This window comes from Mus pahari, chromosome 4 (genome assembly GCF_900095145.1).
Source record: "Mus pahari chromosome 4, PAHARI_EIJ_v1.1, whole genome shotgun sequence".
NCBI lineage: Eukaryota > Metazoa > Chordata > Mammalia > Rodentia > Muridae > Mus > Mus pahari.
In genome coordinates this window covers 78,053,696-78,059,735 of record NC_034593.1, presented here as the reverse complement: position 1 = coordinate 78,059,735, position 6,040 = coordinate 78,053,696, and positions in this window count along the sequence as shown.

Below are 6,040 nucleotides of genomic sequence, written 5' to 3'. Positions count from 1 at the left end.
TTTCCTTCTTTGGCTCAAATAAAATGACATAGATGACATATATTTTAAAGTATATTATTTTTTACTTACTCCTTAGTACTGGAGACATGGCTAGACAAATTCTTCCACCATTGAGTCCCATCTTCCACATGATAGTTACTCAAGGTCATTTTTCTAAAGATTTAAAGGCACATAATATGTTTATTCTCTTACGGTTCTAGAGATTAAAAAAAAATTTTTTTAGACCTTATTAATTTGACTTGAAGTTAGACAACAGGAAGAACTTCCAACTAAAGACTAAGCCAGCTAGGAGACAGTGACTACAGGGGCATCAGATAGTTCAGTGAGGAACAAGATAAGGGCTAGAATTCCCAGAACATCCTGGGAAGGAGATGAGAACTTAACTGAGATGCCTAAGGAATAGGATCTCAGGTGGTTACCTGGGGACCAAGCCACCCTGGAGCCTGTCAGGGCTGTGTTCAGCTTTCCAGCTCCAAGCAGGGAGAAGGCTGATGGATGTTATTGCTATCAGTATGATTTCCTGTCTTTGCTGACTCTGGGGGGCCGTGCCCCCACCCCTCAGCATACTGCCTCCCGAGCTGATGGAGATGGGATGGAGGGCACAGAATTACATTCTGGGCTTGTTTTCTGGTTAAATCAACCGAAGCTAACGTGATGGACAGGTGGGAGAGGGGCTGATGGATGGAAGACAAGAGCTGGGCCTCAGGGAGGGACGGGGGGGGGGAGGGGGGGTTGTGAAGGCAGGGCTCCGTAGGCCAGAGCCATGCAGGAAGGGTAACCTCGCACATTGATGGGCAAGGGGAGACGCACACGGTGAAGGGAATTGATGCAGCCAGTGTCCTGCTGTCTGTTAGGTCCACATTGCAGCAGGCTGGCCTGCCCCTTGCTCGCCATCACCCACCTATGCTCGTTCACTTAAGAGTTTGAAGACTGGGCAGAGTTCCTCCTGTCCACCACAGACAGGAGGCTGCTCCTCAGAGTCCCTTACAGGACACAAGCCGAGGCCAGGGTGAGAGCTGGGGGGACTGGCTGCTTCTTAGTATGCCACGCCCACTCTAGTGGTGATTCACAATAGGCCTGAAAACCTGGAATGAGTCCTGAGGAAAAGAATCTCAAGGAGATTCAGCCTCCTAGAGTCCTGGCATTTTTTTTTTAAAAAAAGATTTATTTATTATTATATGTAAGTACACTGTAGCTGTCTTCAGATGCACCAGAAGAGGGCATCCGATCTCATTACGGATGGTTGTGAGCCACCATGTGGTTGCTGGGATTTGAACTCAGAACCTTCAGAAGAACAGTCAGTGCTCTTAACCACTGAGCCATCTCTCCAGCCCGAGTCCTGGCATTTTTAATAATCTATATACACGAACCCTATTCGCATGCTAGTATGATATATGCTCTCGTTCAATATTATTAATGCGTTTAAAGATTGAACTTTTACCATAGGAGAAGTTTCCTTAAAGCCAGTGTTCCAAAGTCCTGATAATTCCTTAAAGCCAGGAGCTCGGAATTCAGCAAGAAGGTTACCTGTTCATTAACATTCTAATTCACTTCTAGTAAAGACTGGTGAAACCGATTAAGCATCACAAAGAACAGAGCCAAGCCCAGGGCCAAGCTTAGAGTAGTGTACCTGTGGACGTTATGTTCATATGCAAGTATCTACCAAGACCTAGGAAATAGGGGGTGTGTGGTATTNCATTATTCATGAGATCTGCCAGAGCAGAACCCCCCCAAAACAGGTTCTTCCGCTAGGCCCAAAGGAACAGCATAATCGAGGGGACCCCAGACAGTGGGGTTTAACTATTGACTAGCCTTGCACCTGGCTTCTTCCTCAAGCTGCCTGGTCCCACCCCTTGGTCTTTTGTCCTTTGTTTTGTGTCACTGTATCTGCGGATGTATCCTGCCCCGCTTTTCTTGTTTGATCTGTATTAAAGATATGATGCTCATTTTGATCAATACATTCAGTTTTACACCCTCTCTCCTGTGGACTGTCTGTCACTCATCCGCCGAATCCTCGCTCACCTGCAACCAAGAGGCCCGTTCCCCACAGATCGGGGACCCAAAGTGAGGTCCAGTCTGTGGCATTAGTATTTCCATCTCTCCTCCTCTGCTGCTTGGTCACTGCCACAGCACACTTCCTCTCATCTTCCTGAACACCTGACAGGGCAGCCCTCCTTGCTGCCAGCCTTGGGCATCTCTGTCTTCCTGCTCCATCCATGTCATTATATGCAGACTAGTCCAGGAACTGAGCCAGTAGCCAGGCACTGGGCTTGAAGGTCGGTTTCTCAGCTGGCCAGATGTTTCCTCTACAAGAAGTGGGCGGAGCCCTGGGGTAATGGGCCCTGGTCACTGAGCAGGACACCAGGAGGCATCCATACCCCTCCTGTACCCACCTGCCTACCCAGCTCTTCACACGGCCTCCATACACAGTTAATACATTCATGTTTTTTCAGTTCTAGAGACAGGACCTCATTCTAGCTGAGTATGGTCCTTGCTGGCTCTGAATTCATGGCAATGCCCCTGCCTCAGCATCCAGGTGAGATTTCAAGTGTGCACTTGAAAACGCCAGCTCAGTTGGGGTTTTTAAGATGGTTTAAAAGTTGTGGAGTGGGGTGATTTAATGCCTGTAATCCTAGCACTGTGGGAAGCTGAGGCAATAGGATCATAAGTTTAAGGCCAACTTGGCCTATACAGTGAGTTATGAGTTCAGCCTGTACAACTTATCAAGATCCTGTTTCAAAATAAAAAGGAAAAATAATGTTGGGGAGGAGCTGTGTGGGAGAGGGTTTGCTAGCATAAGGAAAGCCCTGGGTTCAATCCCTAGAACCTTAGGGAAAAACAAACACCCCCAAACAAAGTGAGCTAGGTCTGGTGACCCACACCTGTTATCCTAGCCTTGAGACACGACGGTTAGAGGATCAGGAGCGCAAGGTTAGCCAGGGCTACATATTGAGTTTGAGGCTAGCCTAGGCTAAATATTGAGTTTGAGGCTAGCTGAGTCTCCATTAGAACCTGTCTGAAAACAAAACAAAAAACCAATGACCCAACCAACAAAGATGTCAAATTCATGTCCAAGGATATCTATGCTGACAGCTCTCCTTGTCTGCTCACTTCTCTCAGCTGCCCTTAGCTTGGTGATACAATAGCTGGCCTGTGCTGGGTGCAGGAGTGGTGTAGAAGTCTGCCTCTGTTGGGAGTAAGAGACAGTCCTGCTGGCTTGAGGTTGGATGGGGCTGGGCTGGGTACAGGGGGATGGGGTGGATGGGAGGGGTGCTTCCTTTCAGCCATGCGGGGGGGAGGGCAAGGCTTGGGATTCATCTGATTCAGGTACACTAGAGCGACAGTCCTCTCACCTCCTAGGGGCTCAGGGACTTCCTCACTGTTGCTTTGACGTGGGGTTGGTAAAATCACTCCATGGAGGTAAAGCCCTACATGGCTCAGACCTTGGGCAAGGCTTCTCCAGGGCTTGGGAATGGGGGTGCAGGCCACCCTTTCCTTCCTGGAGCAATAGGAAGGAGGCAAGACTCTTCTCCCCAGCCTGGTGGAGTGAAGGTCTGAGGACGCATTGGGATTCCTGGGGGGCTTGTCTGACCAGCTTAGCCATGACAGCAGACACACTTAGAAGCACATCTGGCCAGCTGTTGGAGAAAGAGGGGCCCCGCCCAATGACTCCTTCCCTGTGTCCAAGTCAAGGATGAGACAAAGATGTGGCCTCAATGGATTCAGAAAGGAAGATGGACTTTTGATGAAGAATGGAGACCCTAGGTGTCCAGAGATGGCCAAGGGAAGGGAGGAGGTACAGAGGAGAGGGAGATGCAGGGGCCGTTAGACCAGGGAGGTGGGCGAGAGGGTGAGGGGAGCCGGCGCTGTGGGCCAGTGGTGTCCTGGGGACTGGAGACCCTTCAAGTCCCATTAGCAGCAATAGAAGGTGACATGTGGGATCGATTCCAATCGAGGCAGCAGATTCCCAGTAATAAACCTATTTCATTCACACTTCTCGCCCCCACTGCTGCGGAGAGAGGAGGGTTCCTGCTGCTGTCGCAGGGGTTGTTGTGGCCCAGCCCTGCGGGCAGTTGGAGGATCCTGTGTGCCTGCCCAGGCCCCTGCCTTCCCAGTGGGAAAAGGGACAGACCTGGAGTGTGTGGACTGGCTCCCCCAGGGCACAGATGGAAGCCTCTTTGTGTTCCTGTGTCAGTAGGAGAGTTGTGTCCAGTGTGGGTGTCTGAATTGACTGCCTCAGTAGGTCTATGAGTGTGACAAGCCATAGTGAAATGCGTATGCATTCCTCCGTGGCTGTCTGCCTGGGGCTGTATTTGTGTACGTGGGTGTCTGTGTCAGCTTTTGTGTTTCCAGCGTCTGTGTGCCTGTCTGTCCACGCATGCCTGTCACACGTGGGTGTGTGAGCCCCACATAAGCTTTGAGCGTGAGGTCTGGGTTTCGGTGGCTGTCTGCAGCGTGCTTTGTCTCAGAGACCGTGGGTGTTTGTGGATCTGTATCTGGCCTGTCTTTGTCTCTTGGGCACCGGGGAAATGCTGCTGGAATCCCAGCATTCACAGGAAAACCCTGCCCCAACCTGGTCAGTCAGGCAGCATCCTCGGCCAGCCTGCTTTCCCAGGGCTAAGAGCTGACTCGGAAGCTAGTGAACCGAAGTGCAGGTAGCTGAGCGGGAAGAACTGGGAAAGGCTGAGAAGACGGCCAATAGAGAGGTCAGGGTGTTTGGGCAGAGGAAGAACTGGAAAGACCACCAGGGGAGTAGTGGTAGGAGTTTCCCTAGGGCACCGCGAGAGGAAGCTACAGAGAGTGGGCTGGGTTGTCCCCACTCAGGAACACTGTAGGGGAGGGCTGTGCTAGGTCCTGTGGGGGGGGGGGCAATGTCAGAGCGTGAGGATGTTTATCTGGCAGTCTGCAGACACAGGGCCCGGTCAGGACTCCCCTATCCCTCCTGCACATCTCCCCTGACACTGCTGGCCAGAGTGACGGGGTGTGTGTCAGTCAGTTCGCGCTCTGGTGCCTGCCTTCTCGCCCTTCCCTGTCTCTGCCTGGTGGTTCCCTTCCTCAAAGGAGACAGGTCAGGGCCCTGAGGTCCTGAGTGAGGGACAGGGGGATGGGGGGGGAGGAGTAGAGGTTCTGAGAGGGTCGCAGTACTGGTTCATGATCGAGGAGGGTCTGGGCAAAGGCACGGTGCTCCCTATGGCCTTCCAGCTCCTCCAGTGCCTGGCATGCTGATGAGGGCTCTGTCTTGCTGCTCTCCAGCATTTTGATTTTTTTGGGGGGGGTGTGTGTGTCAGATCTCAGCATATAAGATCAGGCTAACCTTGAATTTGTGTTCCTTGCCTCCTGAGAGACTGTAAGCTTGCAGCCCTGTGGCCTGCTCTGCCAGCTTTGGATGCTGTCTGGGGTGAGGGTAGGAAAGAGGCCTTAGTTCTCCGTACTCCTGCTCTAGGAGTTTGCTGCACTGGGCCTCACAAGGGAGCACCCCAGGGGAACACAAAGGAGACTGCAGAAGTCTCTGGAAGGTTAGATGGCCTACCTGCTCAGACAGGAGCTTCCAGCCTCCGCTGTCTGTCCCTGTTATAGTGCCTGATGAAGTGTTTATGGGAACTGAGGCCTTGGCAGAACCTCCAGGATTTAAGCTCTCTGGAGGCAGCAGCACCAGCACCCACTTCCTAAGCTGAGTTCTCAGGTGAAGTGTGGAGTGGGACTTTAAGGGTGTCTTCGTCCCCTGGGCTACTGCTGACACTTTTGAGAGCGCATGGAGGCAGCTGTCCCTGTGGCCCTGCCAGGAGCTCCCAGAGGAAGTGCCTAGTGTTTTAGGCAGGGCTGCTTGGCTGCCAAGACACAGAGTGGGCTAGTGGTGGGACATGGGTCCCTTGGTCCCTCCAGCCTTCTTCCAGGTGCTTGTGACATGTGGCATCAGCTTCTCCCTGATCATTGCCATCAGGGCAAGGCTTTGAAGATGGCAGAGAACTGACTCTTGCAGGATACCACTCACGTTGTGCCTTGTCTTTAGTGTGTGTGTGTGTGTGTGTGTGTGTGTGTG